The following is a 17,942-nucleotide window of genomic DNA, read 5'->3' as shown; positions in this document are numbered from 1 at the left end:
AGAGAGAGAGAGAGAGAGAGAGAGAGAGAGAGAGAGGAGAGAGAGAGAGAGAGAGAGAGAGAGAGAGAGAGAGAGAGAGAGAGAGAGAGAGAGAGAGAGAGAGAGAGAGAGAGAGAGAGAGCTCAGTGCCCATGGTTCATCAATCCACAAGTACACTGCCCCTCACACTCTTGTTATACTTGATGCAGAGGGAGTGTTTGTGGGTCCCACTCGTCTCCCACAGGAGTCCTGGTTGGTGTGCTATCCCGTGTCTCACACAGCTGCCATACTGTGCTCCTGCTGCACTAATGGCAAATCCGCCATCAAGAGTGGGTCACCGGCGATGATGCGTACTCCGTTTGCGCACGCCTGCATAGACTGTGGGCACATACGCCTGCGTTTTGTTCGTGTCTCCATGTGGACACGCTGTCTAAAGACCAAAGCTCCAGCTTCCTGTTTGTCCTCTTTGCCCTGTCTTGCCCCGTCCTCTGGATCTTCCACTCTCAGCCCAACCGCCTTCATCTTCTCCCTCACTGCATCCATAAAGCCCTCGCCCTTCCTCTCCCATACGTCAACACCTTTATTCATATCCACTCGAGGACATGGGATCCTCAGATGATCAGATGTTTGTTTGCACGAGCGCTGTGACGTGTCGACAACCAGAGTTGTTTGACCTAAATGAAGGCTCTGGTCACGTCGCTAAGACTCGTTAAATCGTGCTGTTGTCAAATAGGCCTTTCAGTGGCTGTGGAGAACTGTGCAGACCTGCCTAATCACGCACGTCCAATATAGATCATTCTGTGTGCACTAATCTGTCATCCAACTCATGCGCGTGCATAAATGAGTACTTGGCTTGCTGCACAGAGGAATAATATTTATTTTAAAAATGTCAAATGAGTTGCATCAGTGGTGCAAAATTTAGCATGTATCTGCTGATTTCTGTAACTTCATCGTGGATTCTTGAGATGGTTTGACACATGATTTGAGTCCGGCATTTAGAATGTGAACCTCTAACTCACACTACACACTCATTACTGTGAAAATCTTTAAAATGCTACTCTATAAGACTGTGTCCATCTATTGATTTCAGCGTCATTCAGCGTCACCCGTGTATTCATCCCTGGGGCGTTGGTGATGTGTGTCCGTGTTTTGGGGCGTGGGTGACCCTGGTCCAAGACAGCACAGCCAGACGGGCGCGTACTCTTTGGCTTCCATCATTCTAATGGGGTGGAAAGGCTATAAACAGAACGGACTCAAACACAGCAGAACAGAGTAATGGCACAGAAGACCCAGGATATTAATCCTCTTTACTGTCCCATTTCCCGTTTACCACATAAATTAGTTGAGAATAAGATTCTACCCGTGTGCCAGACCTGGATCAAAGAGTGTGACCGGGTCCTTGTCCTGGTGCCATTCAGGACTGCTGTGGCATTACCATCTGAATGCACATCTCACATGTCCTGGCATGGCACCGAGTTTCTGTGGCATTGAGCTGCTTGTTTACTATCACATGAAAGGTTACGGGACCTACCTACGCAGCCACGTTAATCTGACCTTACTGATCTCAGTCTGTGTATGTCATAATATTTAACTGAGGTGTGCAGGCCTATTATACCTTATTCATGTTAACAAGTCATGCATCTGTTAAAGGAGAATAAATACAGTATGTTTTCTTGCCACTTTCCCTTTAAGTTTAGGATGAAATACAATACAGGCCGGCCCAGGCTCTTAACCCTGTAAAAGAGCAGGTTGTAGGGGGTCGACTCTAAAGACACAGACTCTCTCTCTGTTTCTCTCTCTCTCACTTTGATTTAATGGCTCAGATTCGGTAAATGGCCCACTCATAGCCATGGAAACCAGTTTGAACCCACTATTCTTCCAGTGTGTGCCTGCACATCTGTGTGTGTTAGTGAAGCAAAGAGAGGGTGAGTATAAGCTAGTGTTTAGATTTCAAAGTTAAAAAGGGACTTGGTTTGACCTCCCTGTTCTTTCTTTGTAATTGTAGTAGTAATTCAGTTAAATATCTGTTTTAGGACTCCTATATTCTCCAGGTTTTGTGTGTTAGGTCATCTGTTATGAGAACTGGATTAAAACTCACACTTTATCTTTTTTCTTGGCACCCCAGTGCATTATAACACATTTGATTTATAATCCTGATGAAAACGGGAATATTGATATTAACTCCCCACGTCCCTTTCAAATTAACCTACATTATGGAGCTTGCAGTCAAATTTAATAGCGTTTGTAAATTGAAGCCCTCATATAAATCCATGCAAAATAGGTTAATTGGTTAAGAGGTGGTGTAGTAGCGCATGTGTGACTGCCACTGCCCGTTAATAAACAAACTTGAAATAAACAGACATGTTTACTTAAAAGCTTCATTAAAAGGAATCCACCGAAACTAACAGAAGTCTGCCTTTGAGCAGACGTCTGGTGATTTCCAGAGGAGAACTATGAGCGATGGCCTCTAAATGGGTATTAGCTTTGTTTGCAAAAAAAGTTGTTTATATGCCATGACAACCAGACAACAGAAAAAACAGCAATGTGTGGTGGTGTGAGCAGAGCTGCTTTGTGTAAGCTGAGGGCTGAAAGTAAAGCTTGTGAGAGTTATGGCCCCATCCATAGGCCACTTGAGCACACTTGAGAGTATTCAAACTCTTGTTCTGTCTTTTAGCCAATCAGAAACCAGGTCCATTCATGAAGCTGAATAGGGACCCACCATAGGAGCCGCGCCTCTGACAGGAAAAATGGAGAGGACCCAGCCACACACACACAGACACCCACACACACACACACACACACACACACACACACACACACACACACACACACACACACACACACACATTCTCACACACACACACTCACACACACACACACACACACACACACACACACTAGAAAGTATGCATCGCACACAAGACATGCCATCCCAGTTCAATGCACGGTTGCACACAGTCCCCCCTCAGACACACTCTGATTTTGTGTCACTGTGTGGTGTCTGGCCTTGTGCCTTTCTCGGTGGGCGGGGTTAGACCTCAGGAGACGTGTCGTGGAGCACTCCCCATCTCCAGAGCTGGGCTCTCAGACCTGCTCACCTCAGCTCTCTAGTGAGGCCTCTCACTACTGCATACTGCTATCAATCATCTGCCCAAAACATCACAAACGCTTTCAGTGACTTTGCTGAATGAATGTTTCCTCATATAAAGAGCTGTCTAATGTTTAATGAGGCATGCTGTAAGTAAAGATTATCCTCGGGATCATTATGAACTCATTCAGAGTGTTTTGTTTGTTTGTTTTGTGTGGATAATTGTCCCCAGCTCTTGCTCCTCCAATTCCAAACCGCTGAAGTAGAATCCAGCAGATCTTACCAATGAACAAAGATGAGGAACACAAAGGGTTTAACTTCCCCTTCTTGGCTTAGCTGCTACAGCGGTGATGGTGTTCAGTACGTTTACACAGAGATATGTAATGCAGTATGCTGGCATTGTCCTTCTGTACAGGTCCGAGGTAATTTTTTTTATTAGTAGGAAGTTGGACGTCTACCTGTGGATCAGCATAAGGAGATATGAACCCAATTCCAGTCTGCCCGCTGCTTCTATGAAGCTGTACCGAACCTAAACTGGAAAAATAAAAAGGGGGGGAGAGAATAGTGAGTTGTGAGAAACAAGGTACCGGAATGTGGTTATCTAGAGCCCACTCTGTGTCTTAGGTGATGGACAATGCGCTTTGAACAGGATTCTGTTTCGGGTTTCTGCGCTCTTGTAAAGGGCCGTATTATCCTGAGCCGGGCGGGGAGAATAGAGGCACTTTCAAAGGGATATCGCCCTCCATTGTTGCTCTCTGCCACCACAGCTAAGGCACGTCAAAAGGCTTTTTCAAAACAGTCCTCTTAATGGGAGCAGTTATAGCAGAGAAGAGTTGGCAATAAACAGACTTCCCGTCCGGCTCATGTACAGGACTGAAAACGCTGTGACATCTGCTGGGTGCTCCCGTATGGGTTGGGTCTCACAATGGTGGCCAGCCCTGATGTTGTGTTGTGGCCCCGGGCAGGTCCTTTACTTATTAACTGGATTGTGACCTGTTGTTCACTTTCTCTCGTCTTCTCAAATCAGTGTTATAATGATGGGTTGGTCACTGGATGTAAGGTTATTTAGAACGACTTTGATTTTCATTTAAAAGGCATCTTATTTGTACTTGCCATGAGTTATTTGCACCTGCTTCTTAACTACAGATTTTATTTCTTGGCTATGCACTTTAATGAAGTAAAAACAAACACAGATTCCTGTGAAGTTTCTTGTGACTTGTTTTTTATTTATATATATTCATTATTTACTCATTTTCCATTAACCAAAAATATTGTTTTGGTGTGTTTGAAAAATGACAGTATGGGAGAAATAAATAAGTAAATATGCTAATGTAAAAACGTAAACGCGATTCTGCATAATAGAAGCAAATTTGTCTCATAAAACGTAGACAGGACTGGGATTCCGGTAGCATTCACATTATAGCAGGAAATGTTTAACCCCCATTGTGCCAAAACAAAAGATTGTTTTAATCCCGCGGTGAGCGCGCGGGAGGGTTGGAGTGTGTCGCGCGGCCCGTGAGCGTGCACGCTACTCGCCCTGTCGCGTGTGCGCGCAGCAGTGCCACTGTACGGAGAGGTCCGGTCCGTTACTGGAGTATGTTGCGTTAAGTGCTGGGACTGCAGAAAAGACGCGGAGGTAGGTTAATGTCGCACCGCTTAACAGTGAAACAGATACAAACTAGCCTGTCTGTTTGATAGTATTTTTATTCTTTTAGAGGCTGGAATTTAGATGGACTGTGCGGCAGACTCGTGTACCACAGCACCGTTTGAGTTGGTGTTCTGACCCAGTCAGAGGTGTGGATGCCCAAATCCACAAAGAACTACAGGACGACTCTACTGTTGTATGAGGCTTTCCTAGTATAATGTTAATATAACACTAATGAGCTGGTGTGATACTTTCAGGATCGTTGTGTTTACTCTCAAGATCCCTTCATGAGAACTGTATGCGGGACAGCAACGCTCAAGTAATTCATTAGTATTAAAACTACCGACATGTACGTTATTAAAGTTTCATTATTATTATTACGTGTTGTATAGTCTTCAACTTCAGGGACAGGGGGAAAGTGGCTTTTTCATGGTTTTTCAAGCCTCCCTGGCTGATTTGAAGTCCCGGACTAGAGACTAGAGGCTTAGAGAGCTTAGAGTGTGCAGCTGAGAGCAGCTTTGGCTCTAGCACACACAGCTGTCAGTCTGACCCACCTGGGGAGAGCAGGTGTGAGGGGAAACACAGCGCACAATCTGCTGCTTTAGCCTTCATTTACATTTACACCTGCTGTTTCACTGCTTCTCAGAAAGTTAGCCGTGTAGCCTTAAATAGGGGTTTCTTATAATGTATTGGGTTATGGGTGTGTTGTGTGTGATGTGCTTTGGTCTGAAACCAAATCTGACATTTCTTTTAGTGTTTTTAAAAATTAATTTCTCTGTGTTACTGGATGGCAGTCGATACATTTTTTTCTATGAACAGGACATTGCTTTAATGCTTTTGAAAAAGTAGTGCTGGGCTGCTAGTCATTCTGGGAAACCTGACTGCATTTAAGAGAGAGAGAGAGAGAGAGAGACAGACAGACAGAAAGAGAGAGAGAGAGACACAGACAGACAGACAGACAGAGAGAGAGAGAGACAGACAGACAGACAGAGAGAGAGAGAGAGAGAGACAGATAGACAGACAGAGAGAGAGACAGACAGACAGACAGAGAGAGACAGACAGACAGACAGAGAGAGAGACAGACAGACAGACAGAGAGAGAGAGAGAGAGAGCTTTCGTTTTCATCACAAGAACGTTGCTAATCCCTCACTCTGCCCTTAACCCTATGTTAAGTTTCCTGTAGGTGCTGGATTTAGATAGGATTGGATTGTTCAGTCGTCCTCCTCACTGCTTTGACTGTCTCTCACGTGGTGGGGAGAGATGCTACTCTGAGTGAGGGCACTGCAGTCTTTCCCACATTTACGTAAAGGACAGTAGAGGGTTGGAGGGAATGAATCAGCCCCTGCAGCTCACCCACTCCCCGCTGGCACCGGGCCCGGTTCAGTGCACTTGACAAGCTTGTTCCCATCACGTTGAGAGTGAGAGGAAACATGTCCACTCCTGCTTCTGTCTCATCTGTTTCACTCACACTTCAGTAAGGCTGTTTGTTCAAAACGTCTTCCCTTCTTGTTTCCGGTGTGAGGATATTTTAGGGTGTCTACCTTGGGCTGAAGAGAAGACACGACTCTGGTGAGACAGGACTCGGGCGAGACAGGACTCTGGTGAGACAGGACTCGGGCGAGACACGACTCTGGTGAGACAGGACTCGAACGAGACACGACTGTGGTGAGCTCTGGCTTGGCGTCCTGTACAGTGCCCCAATGCTCTGATGTTTGCGTGCACAACGCGTGACGATATTTTCTGTGACGTGGACACTTTGGAAAATGTCTTGGATATTTGAAGGGCTTGAGACATCTTGTCATCTCATACTTGGCAGGGACAAATAAGACGATTCTTATCTGAGGTTCTGAATGGACCCACTGTCTGCTTGATTATGTATGCATGGATGGAAGAAGGAGGCAAGACTCACCATTCCTAATCATGGCAGTCTATGGCATGTGTTACTGCCATCCATGCTGAATGCTGCATAGGGTGGCATTGTGGTCCTGCTCTGACTGTTTACTTAATAAAGTATATTGATTAGCTGTGCTGTAGCCTTTCTGTTTGATCTGCCTTGTGGACACTGGATAGTGATCATTCTGCTCTGCATGTTTTGAAGTCAATACTGCTGTACAGCTGGAATTCACTGTTTTGAGTTTGCAGGCTGTCAGTGGAAAGTGTGCTTGTGCGGCAGACAGAACTACCAGTAAAGTCTATGAGTTCTGAGATTGATACCAATCAGGCATGGATGCTCGATTAGTAAGACTTTCTGAAAGTCTCTCTTAAACATTGCACCCTTTCAGTTATATTGGATGCTTTCAGTTCAGTGATATTTTGTGTGATTTATTAACAACAGTCAGTGGGGGATGTTCATTCTAAATATGTTTTGACTAATGTCATGAACATGTATGACTAGCATTTAAATCAGGACTGGAGCTACTGAATAGATTCATGTATTTCCTGCTTGTAGATAATGTTGACGGGAAGTGCAAAACAAATATACAGTATTAAGACTGTCTAAAGGTTGGCTGAATTAGAAAGTGACTTGAAATGCTGAAATCAATAATACTTTTTTATTGCTTAGTTGACTATACATTTTCCATAAGCGTTCAGCTGGCTGTGGTCGATAAGCCATGTTGTTTGATGATGTGTGCGTAGTTTTGTGTGGATCGTGACGTGATAGAGAGCACAGGTGTCTTACAAGTTGAAGTACTGTTCTTGAAATATTCTAGTCTTTATCATCAGTAGTTTCCTACATTTCATGATGTTATGTCTTTCAGAACTGCATGAATATGCATCTTAGAATAACACAGTTCATGTTGAGGGGATTAGTGTCGAAGGGTTAGGGGGCAGGTCTTCCCGGCAGGGGAAAAGCCAGTGCGGTTAACCAGCAGACAACTGGACCATGAAAGGATGAAACCCCTTAGCAGCAGATGGCATAGACAGAGGACATCAAGAAGCAACCACAGCCTTCATATTCAGCATGCCAGTACCTTAAATAGAGCTGCGTGCAGGGGCACCGAGGAGCAGCCATGGAATACCTGGTCTACAGAAGTAGATGGAGAATAACACAGGGAGATAGGAGAAGAGAGGGAGAGTAAGATAGATGGAGAGAGACAGGGATAGAGGGAGAGAGAGGGAGAGAGGATGAGAGAGAGAGAGGGAGAGAAAGGATAACAGAGTAATAGAAATACTAAACTTTCATATCAAAGTGTCAGAACAGTGAAGCATGAATTCATAATAAAAGCCAGTTTGATAACAGACAGAGAGGGGTCATAAAACAGAAATGAGAGAAGCTCACAAAATGACCAAACCTGGGCTTAATTTCCACTCAGCTGATTTTCACTGCTGCATTGGAAACTGTCCAGTCAGATGTGCCCTAAATTATTGATGTGCACTCTGGTCTCTGTTTTCCAAGCCACCATCCTGCTTTCATTTCTTTACTCTTAGGAAACTGTCAACTGCGCGCTAATGTAACGGAGCACCACACTGTGGACATATTTGAGCAATAGTTTATAAAATAGCTTAGTCTGATACCCCGTGTCTCCTGTATACCTCCAGTAGAACTTGATGCCCGTCTAATTACCCTTCTTATAACACCCGTAATGCTGAAACACTTTGCAATAGATTTGAGATTGTCTTGTTCCACACACAGTTCATTCAGTTTCTTCAACGTGCCGCTGGTGCCCTCTTTAAGGAAGGCGGATGGGTTACGGGCTGTTGTCTGTGGGAACATCAGACCTGCTGCTTCACCTGGGTTGGGGTCTCGGCCAGGGCCCAGAGTGCTCTTCACCCCACCCTGGGCTAAAAGTAGTCCAGAAACATTTGAAGTTCTTCTGTGAACTGTTCTAAGCATGGTGATCTGAAGGGGGCGCTGTCCAGATCTCCTTTATGTTCTTCAATGGAAAACTCCCTGAATGTTGACGTGTTTAGTTTCTTTTTTATAACGTTACCAGAATAGTAAACTTGAATGTAATTCATGATTGATTATTAAGAATTTAACATATAAAGAAGAGGTTTTTCTCATGAAAAAGGATCTTTTGCACATGCACTAAAAGCGTACGAGTCAGTGCCCCTGGACAGCCATTGATATGTCCATTATCCCTTATGTCCAAGTGAACTGTTCATTGGCTGGTAGAGGACACACATTAGGGAGGGTCACTGAACTGACCAGCAGACACAAACAGAGCCTTGTGGTCAAGGGATGGTGGACTTCAGCTTCATGTTGGGAAACTCCACTGCTGGGCAACGGGAATGTCTCCAACCTCTGCGCTTGCTTTCACTTAGAACATAAGACATCAAAGAGGTAAAAAAAAGCAAGACTGACAGCAAATGTATGATTTTGTGACAGCAGCATCTGTGTTTTAATGTGCTGACTAGTTATTTTAGCCCATGTTCGTTAACATTAATGAGATTTAGAACATCAAAGGCCAAAAGGGAACATGCTTTGCCCATGAAGTTGTTTGTATAACTCCAGTGCATATTTACTCACTGTGGATGAGGACTGACACTCTTCATGGGCAGCATGGAGGAATTTGCATTTGAATACTAGTGTGCTGATTCTGAATCTCAGAATCGCAACTTTCTGTGAGTCAGTTTTACAGCAGCTATGATTTTGCCCTGTTTGTATCTCCTGCTCACCGTACCCTGGCAAAGTTTTGTTCTGAGCTTTCTAGCTCATGACAGAAAAAAGGGGGTTTCTACGCTGCACTAGTCTTAAACACTCTTGAACTGAATATACTGTTTTATTAGTGTTAAGTAAAAAAGCTTTACTATCTGTTTACACAGTATTATTTTACTACATGTAGAACACACACATTACAGTCATTAAAGTTACTGTCTGTGCAGAACACACAGTACAGTCATTAGAGTTACTGTCTGTGTAGAACACACAGTACAGTCATTAGAGTTACTGTCTGTGTAGAACACACAGTACAGTCATTAGAGTTACTGTCTGTGCAGAACACACAGTACAGTCATTAGGGTTACTGTCTGTGTAGAACGCACATTACAGTCATTAGAGTTACTGTCTGTGTAGAACGCACAGTACAGTCATTAGAGTTACTGTCTGTGAAGAACACACACATTACAGTCATTAAAGTTACTGTCTGTGTAGAACGCACATTACAGTCATTAGAGTTACTGTCTGTGTAGAACACACAGTACAGTCATTACAGTTACTGTCTGTGTAGAACACACAGTACAGTCATTAAAGTTACTGTCTGTGTAGAACACACACATTACAGTCATTAAAGTTACTGTCTGTGTAGAACGCACATTACAGTCATTAGAGTTACTGTCTGTGTAGAACACACAGTACAGTCATTAGAGTTACTGTCTGTGTAGAACACACAGTACAGTCATTAGAGTTACTGTCTGTGCAGAACGCACATTAAAGTCATTAGAGTTACTGTCTGTGTACAACACACATTAAAGTCATTAGAGTTACTGTCTGTGTACAACACACACATTAGAGTTTCCACGGCTTGTCCTGCCACCCCCTGTTAATCATGTCTTGTTTCCTTGTCCCTCGTGCTTGTGTTCACGTTTGAGTTTTCCCCTCCTGTTTATTTATAACCATCCTCTTGTTATTGTATTCAGCTGTTTCTAGCTCTGTGTATATAGTTTTAAGCTCTGTGTGTTTGGTGTTTCTGCGCTGGTTATTGATTCGCTGAGTGTTTTTTGTTATTTCTCGATTGCCATGTCTTTGATCTAATGTGTATTTGTGTTACTTTCATTTGCATGTGTTCTAGCCCTGAGTGGTGTCTTTTGCTTTTACTGTGTCAAGTCCTCGTTTATGTATTGGTTATCTTTCTGTTTCTGACTGCCCTGCTCATATGAGACTACCACTCTAATTATGGATTGGCCCTCAACAAACATCACTCTACTCTGCATTTGCATCGGCCTCAAAATCTCTCCACGCTGCCTTTAGAGTCACAACAGTCCCGAGAGTTAAAGTTCTGAGACTTACTGGCTTTACTCTGGTATAGTGTTCCTTAAGAAATGTTTTGATGCCGAAAGAACTTTCCAAATGAACAACGATGGATTGCAGTTAGATGGGAATGGGTGTCAAATCAGTTCTTCTTACATGGCTTAACCCTCCCAGTCAGCACTGTTTTGACTTTACTCTTATGTCCACCCAAATCATTAAAGTGGCGTGATAACGTCTTGCTTTGACTGGAGGTAGTTTTCACATTAATTGCATGGGTAATCCCATATGTTTGATTAGTCGGTGCCACTGGGAGCTTAACTCTTTGTCCCTCACACCCACAGACTGCAGAAAGCACAATTGGATTTTCCCTCAGTCTGAAAGAGGTATTGTTGGCTGGACTGAGGTCTGAAATTGGATGGCCAGTCCTTTTTTAAAGCAGCGGAGGGGAAAGGATTTGTAATCACCTGCAGGATGTGAATAGGCTTAAGGAGTAGCTAGAGTTGCCCTGTGCCACGATCGCCTCTAATCCTCTGACTGGATATTTGATTATTTCATAGCAAACATCGTGATGCTCTGTGGTCCAGCTGCTGACTGATGATGCATCTGAATGTGTCTGAGTTTGCAAGTGCGCTATAAGAGCAGGGGCTCCTTTCCTCTACGTCTGTTGTGAAGTGTACATGTTATTACATCCATATTAGGGAACACTGTATGCTTCATTAAGGACACACCAAAACTAAATGTCTTTCCATTCTCCCACTTTCTCTGTCTTTCTGCCTATTTCTGTTCGCCCCTCTCTCTCCCACATTTTCTCTTGTGCTCTCTCTCTCTCCTCCCCTGTTTGCACACGAGGTTCTCACACTCCCGTCTTTTCTTCTCCTCTGATTTGTGCATAGCAGGTACAATAGAGGCAGGGCTGAAACGGCGAGAGGGCTAATGAAGGAACGCCACCTTCCACTGTTACATATAGCAGTGCCCTATGTAGAGGAGAGCCCTTACACACAATAGAGGGGTTTCAGAAGTTTGAACTCCCTTTGATTGGGTTTCCTGGCACTGGGACACTGTTCGCCTGAAGGGGGAGTAGGCCACAAGGCAGCACGCGGACCACCTCCTGTGCAGCTCCTTTGGGGGAAACAGGTGGGACCAGAAGTCTTTTGAGATGTTAGAAGAATGAGGAGGCAGGAGAATAGCTCAATGGAAGTGCATCTCTGTCCTTGTTCCTTAACTTCTGGAATGTCAGATAAGGAAGCAGAAGCTGATATAAAGAAGCTGATAGCAGATTGATGCAGTTGGATGCATATTTTCTGGCATTATGTTGTAGGAATCCTGATTGTGATAACACATGGACAGATTCTGAACGTGAACAGTTCCTGAAGTCCACGTGTTAAAAGCAGGAACAACGGTCAAGTGTTAGCATGTGAGTTTTGGATGCCAGATATCTTGGTCAGAGAATCCAATCCAATACAGCAGGTCTTGTGGGGTCAGTACCTAACAAAAGTCATCCAAAGAAGGACAACCTGTGAACCAGCAACAGAGGTACGAGAGCCCAAGGCTCTTCCTGTGGGACGTGAAGACTAGCCCATCCGATCCCACAGAAGAGCTACTATGTCACAGATTGCACAGAACACAGAACACTGCTGTATACGGTGCTGCATAGCCATATAGCGGCCCGAGTGCTCGTGACCCCAGTATACCACTGAGCACCCGAGCATCATAACTGGACTATGGAGTGATGGAGCGATCATGTTTTCTTTTCAATCACGGGGTTGCCTGGCTGCATGTGCATGGCTGACCTGGGGGCGAGATCCCACCAGGACACAGAAGGCAAACAGGCAGAGGGAGTTTGATGCCTGTACTGTTCTACAGGGAAACATTGGGTCCTGCCATTTATGTGGATGTTACTTTTAACATGTAGCTTAACCTTGTTGCAGACCAAGTATCCCCCGGCAATGCTATCCCATAATGGCAGTGGCGTCTTTCAGGAGGATAATGCACACTACACAGATTGTTCAGGAATGGTTTGAGTAATATGTCAAAGGTGCTGACAGGCCTCTAAATTCCCCAGATCTCAGTGTGACTCAGCATCAGCAGGACATACGAGAAAACAAGTCTGATCCATGGAGGCACCACGTAGCAACGAACAGGACTCATAGGATCAGCTGCTAACATCTTAGTGCCAAATATCATCAAGGGCTTCTGGTGTCCATGCCTGGATGGGTCAGAGGTGTTTGGGTAGCACGGTGTGGACCTACACTATGTCAGGCGAATGGCTGTAATGTGCCGAACATTGATTCATTTGCTAGAAGCTTTTTCATCAGTTGAGAAGTCATATCGAATAGTTTATTACATCGTGTCATGTCGTCCTATTGTATCGTAGTAACAGATCACAGATCGCCAGATATTCAACCGCTGCCTTACAACCTGAAGTGGTATTGAAGCCTCTGGCTCCACCCCTGCTGTGGTGCTCAGTGGGGATGTGATGGAGCGGTATGTGAGAGTGTGAGTGTGCACTGCACCGTGTTCGCACGCGTAGAGGGAGCAGCGTGTCTCCAGGAGCCGGAGAAAGGCTCGACGTGTCTGCTGGGCTCGTCCTGCCAAGTGCCGGGAAGAGCTCCAGGTGTGCACGTCTCCTTTCCCTTCTCTCATTTCACTTCTGTTGCCATGGTCACCTTTATCTTATGCATTTCATTATGGGATGCAAAGCGGTTTGCTGACATGTCCTGTGGATGAGTGGAGAAAGCCTCAGCTTACTGCAGGCCTGTTTATCTGGGGAGGCACACAAGTCTTTGGTGACTAATGCGGTTTGTATATTTATATCAGATAAATGACATGTGTAGTGGGTAAATATGTAACAAACACAGTCATAAATGGTCTGTAGGGGAGAGGCTGATATGCACTACATATGGGGACCGGATTTGGGTTTTCAATATAGAGGTCTTGGGGGGATGAGGTGCACAACTGCAATTAGAACGTTTACACTACATACCCACTTTTACACTACATACCCACTTTTACACTACATACCAACTTTTACACTGCATACCCACTTTTAACTAGTATACTTACAGGACTGCTAATAATTGCCTTCTGAGCCTAGGAACAAAGTAAACCATTATTTCTTTTCAGGATCACAGAATAAATTAAAATGATTTGCCGTAACAATCCACTGTAGTTCCTAAATATCTAATCTGTTTAAGATACAAAAAATCAGTCCACTTGTGGGAATCTAGACTAACAGATTTCTTCACAAACTCTGGCCACTATCTATAATTCTGTCAGATTCCTTTTGACATTTCAGTTTTATTAGACTTACAAGCCTAAAAAGTAGTTGAATCAGAGTCTAGGCGGTGGGATCTGAGTGTAAGGATACTTATTTTGTCATATTATTTGTCACAAAAAGATGTACACATAAGATAAAATGTACATTGGGGAAAAAAAGTGCCCAACCTCAATATCAGCCTGGTGTTGACACATTCTCATACAAACCTGAAAAGTAGTCTGACCGATGCAGGTTATAAACATGTTTAACCAGTTTTGGCAACAAGTGGGGACCTACAGAACATTAAAACATTATTTGAAGCTGTTTTATGAAGTGCTTTAAGGTTTAGACTCTATAGTTTGCAAACAAAAGCTTGGGAATATTTTAGTAAAGTAGTATTTTAGTAGATACGACTAAATGAAGAGTGCTCATTAAAGTCAGAAATGGTTTTCAAAGTCACGACAGTGACAACAAATATATAAACAGCTCAATGACTTCATTTACATAACTAATAAAAGGATAAATCCAGTTAAATAAGAAACAAACTCCACCATTACTATCCAGTTAAATAAGAAACAAACTCCACCATTACTATCCAGTTAAATAAGAAACAAACTCCACCATTACTATCCAGTTAAATAAGAAACAAACTCCACCATTACTATCCAGTTAAATAAGAAACAAACTCCACTATTACTATCCAGTTAAATAAGAAACAAACCACCATTACTATCCAGTTAAATAAGAAACAAACTCCATGTCACGGTAGAGCCGCTCACTCTTCCTTTGGCGTGTTTGTGTTTACGTGTGTCTGCGTCTACGTGTGTCTAAGTGTGTGTGTGTAGTTTTGTCTTTATTAGTTCGCACCTAATGTACCTGTGAATCGTGTCACTCGTCAGTGTGTCTCGTTAACATTGTGTATTGCACCTGTGTGATGTTAATATTTGTGTATTTAAATGTGCGTGGTGGTTTGCGTCCTTGTCAGTCGTTGTTCTGACGTCACCCCGTAAGTTTGATGTTTAAATGTGGTTATTAGCGTTATAGCTAAATAAATGTCTGTCTGCTCTCAGCATCCTGTCACCCTCACAGTGTTACACTCCACCAGTAAAATCCAGTTAAATAATAAAGAAACAATCAAATTTCAAACAGATTATTTTATTGTTTTCATGGAGTAGGCGCGTGCCTTTTCCTGTTGTCACTGTGGGGATGTTTCTACCCATCCAATAGCTCTGTGAGTGCGACATAGACAGACTGCAGAAGTTTGTTTTCTCATCATGGTTGTGTGTGGTCACCCCGTTCCTACGTAAAATGAGGAGTTTTTCACGCTCATTTAGCTAACAGCTCACACACTGAACTAATAACACAACTTCTGCTTCTACCAGCACATCCAGGCTCCTGTGTTCTGCGGGTCATTACTCACCTCACCCTTTTTGTTTGGTTCTGTGATGCATTGATGGATGAGACACGAATGTTCTGCAGGACTGATAACCGCAGCAGGCAGCAACGGGAGGGCCGGCGTCAGCATATCCTGGAGCTGAGGGGAGAGGAGAGTCCATTGATTAAGGGCTGTGCTGGACTGAGCCAGGCAGCACAGTGAATGGGAGTGAAAGAGCTGAGGTCACTCATTTCAGCAGCGACTCACTGTCTGACCCACCACACACGTTAGCAAAAGCATTAGCATAACAAAGCTAATTCTCACGCCGCCAGCGTCAGTAATAGCAAGTGATGAGTTGGAAAGGTGTTTATTTTGATTTCAGCTCAAAACGCGGTGCAAAGCGAGGACACGGGTTACGTTTGCAGTGTGTTCATGTTCTCCAGTGAGCAGCTGAGGAATTCATGTGCCGTGTTATGGCCAGTGTGGACGAGTGGACCACCAGGACCACCCTTGTTTTATTTAGGAGTCTAAAACGCACATGAAGCTCGTTCACGACCTGCAGGAGGCTCCTGTTCTGTGTTTCTGCACTTTCTGCATTATTCCGCTTGACTTAACTGATGTCTATGGGCACATTTTGAGTAAAGGAAGCAATACAGCACAATACATCTCTCAAAGGTTTTTAAATTGTTCTATTGATTATTCTACTTCACTATTTAATGATGTATTTAATGGCCGTACAGGATGAATGAAGACAACGTCGCTGATTCATGGGGGACTGCTGCGTTTATTTGATGACAAGGTCGATGGTTCACATTGGTCCATACGGAGGCTGGGCAGCAGAATATTGGAGACTGCCATAGGCCTTAGGATTACCCAGAAATCATTGTTGAATGCTTCCTACCGACATTTGATTCATTGTGTGTGTCCATCACTGGTGTTGAACTAATGAGAGGGCCTGTGTAAACCTGCTTGGTCAATCTTAACGGAATTACGGACTATACGTGACACCAATTCATTTCATGTAGTTATATGTGCTGATGTGTGCGTGCGTGCGTGTGTGCGTGTGTGCGTGTGTGCGTGCGTGCGTGTGTGTGCGTGTGTGTGCGTGTGTGTGTGTGTGTGTGTGTGGGAAACTCTTCAAATTCTGCCCCAGCTCCCATTCAGGTGTTTTAGATCCTATTCTTTACACATGATCTCCATATGAATACTCCTGCATGAACTCACTCCTGCATGAACTCACTCCTGCACACTTGCCTCCAGGCTTCTGTGTGCGTTAGACAGTGTGTCCAATACCGCCACTCTGTTCGTATGAGGACACTGAGCTCCCGTTAGCTGTTGCGCTAATGTTTTCTCTCAGACGACCCACTAAGGTCGATGTCAGAACTGGAGTGCTCCCTGGGCTCCCAGTTTGCCCTTGATCTGGTTTTAATGACTTCTACACTGATTTAGGACCTGTAATCCTGCCTTTGATGAGATACTTTTAAGGTCATGTGGCACAAGGGCAGTCGGCAGTATTTCTCCCAGTCTTCTACACCGATGGAGATTTTAACACCAGCTTCTACACAGGCACGGGAGATACATCTGAGGGAATGTGGCCATTCTCTACATATTTTCATTTGTTTACAATGTGCAGTAGCTCATGTAGTCACACAGCCATAAGCTTTGTTGCGCCATTTCTACCATTTTAGTGTAGATATGTAGATTTATCAGCTGTGTGAATATATCAGCATCCAAATAGCAGAATTATATTACCAAACCTGGGAACACTTGCAAGACTGTGATATGTGGGAACGTAATGTGATTTTGAGTCACAGTAATGATGCAATGATGTTGTCATGAGCAATTTGTGGTGCTCTAGTTCTCAAATGTAGTAGATCCAGCAGTAACACCTTGAACTGAATACCAATGAGGTTTCCTTCCACACGTTCCCATCCATTAGCATCTTAGCACACAGGAATCTGAGAGAAGGTGTTTTTGGTTTGTTTTGTCTCTGATTGGGAATGGAGGGTGTGTGGACTCAGTGCAATAGCAGTTCACTGGAGGAGCAGACATCCTGACTAAACCCCATCTCAGAAAGAATTTATAAACATTCCTTATTGATCACTTTTTTTTTGACAAAATTAAAATAAATTAAAATTGCATAAAATGTTGTTTGTTTGCTTGTTTTGTGCAGCAAATATGGATTTATATACTGTATTTTAAAAAGTTCAAAAAGACAAAATTGTTGGTGCTGTGATTTGGGAAGCTTAACATGTGCAACACTGAAATATAAACGTGCCTCTCATTAACACGGTTGTCTTATGATGCTGTACCATATGTTTCCAATAAAGGTATGTGACATCTATTGACGTGACATACTAATTATACCTCAAAATCAGTACATCACCAAACAATAGCATTTTGTACTTGTTATAGGTGAATGTGGGGGGGATTTTACGTTTGTTTTTATCCTTGTGCATTCCATGAACTACGGGACCCCCATTCATATGTTAACCATCTCGGTTATTTGCATACCCACTCGGCAACTGTCAAACCTAATGAGAGGCTCGTGGGAAGCGTATGTCGCCGCCCCTGTGGATGGAATGTTGAATGCTTTTGTGTAGCTGCCATCGTTGATAAGTGGAGCACAAAAGGATGTTGCATTAATATAATCTTCAAGCAGCCCTGCTCAATATTCTCCGATAAGTA

The 17,942-nt window shown here is 43.7% G+C and overlaps 1 protein-coding gene across 28 annotated transcripts in view; it reads left to right on the top strand.

Annotated features, from left to right (window-relative positions):
• nrcamb (neuronal cell adhesion molecule b) overlaps positions 1–17,942 on the top strand; it is a 79,483-nt gene that overhangs the window by 26,175 nt on the left and 35,366 nt on the right. For 21 of the 28 annotated variants that reach the window (XM_077007219.1, XM_077007211.1, XM_077007207.1 and 18 more), the window contains exon 2: positions 6,245–6,377. The exons of 1 other annotated variant lie outside the window; for it this stretch is intronic. The gene's annotated coding sequence lies outside the window, so the exon portion shown is untranslated. Of the gene's footprint in view, positions 1–4,608; positions 4,704–6,234; positions 6,378–17,942 lie in introns of those variants that run through there. 6 more of the 28 variants (XM_077007197.1, XM_077007193.1, XM_077007194.1 and 3 more) reach the window with 6 other exon arrangements.

The sequence above is a fragment of the Brachyhypopomus gauderio genome, chromosome 5 (genome assembly GCF_052324685.1).
Source record: "Brachyhypopomus gauderio isolate BG-103 chromosome 5, BGAUD_0.2, whole genome shotgun sequence".
In the NCBI taxonomy this organism is placed as follows: domain Eukaryota; kingdom Metazoa; phylum Chordata; class Actinopteri; order Gymnotiformes; family Hypopomidae; genus Brachyhypopomus; species Brachyhypopomus gauderio.
The sequence above is the reverse complement of the archived record's forward strand: the minus strand, read 5'-3'. Positions and strand labels throughout refer to the sequence as shown.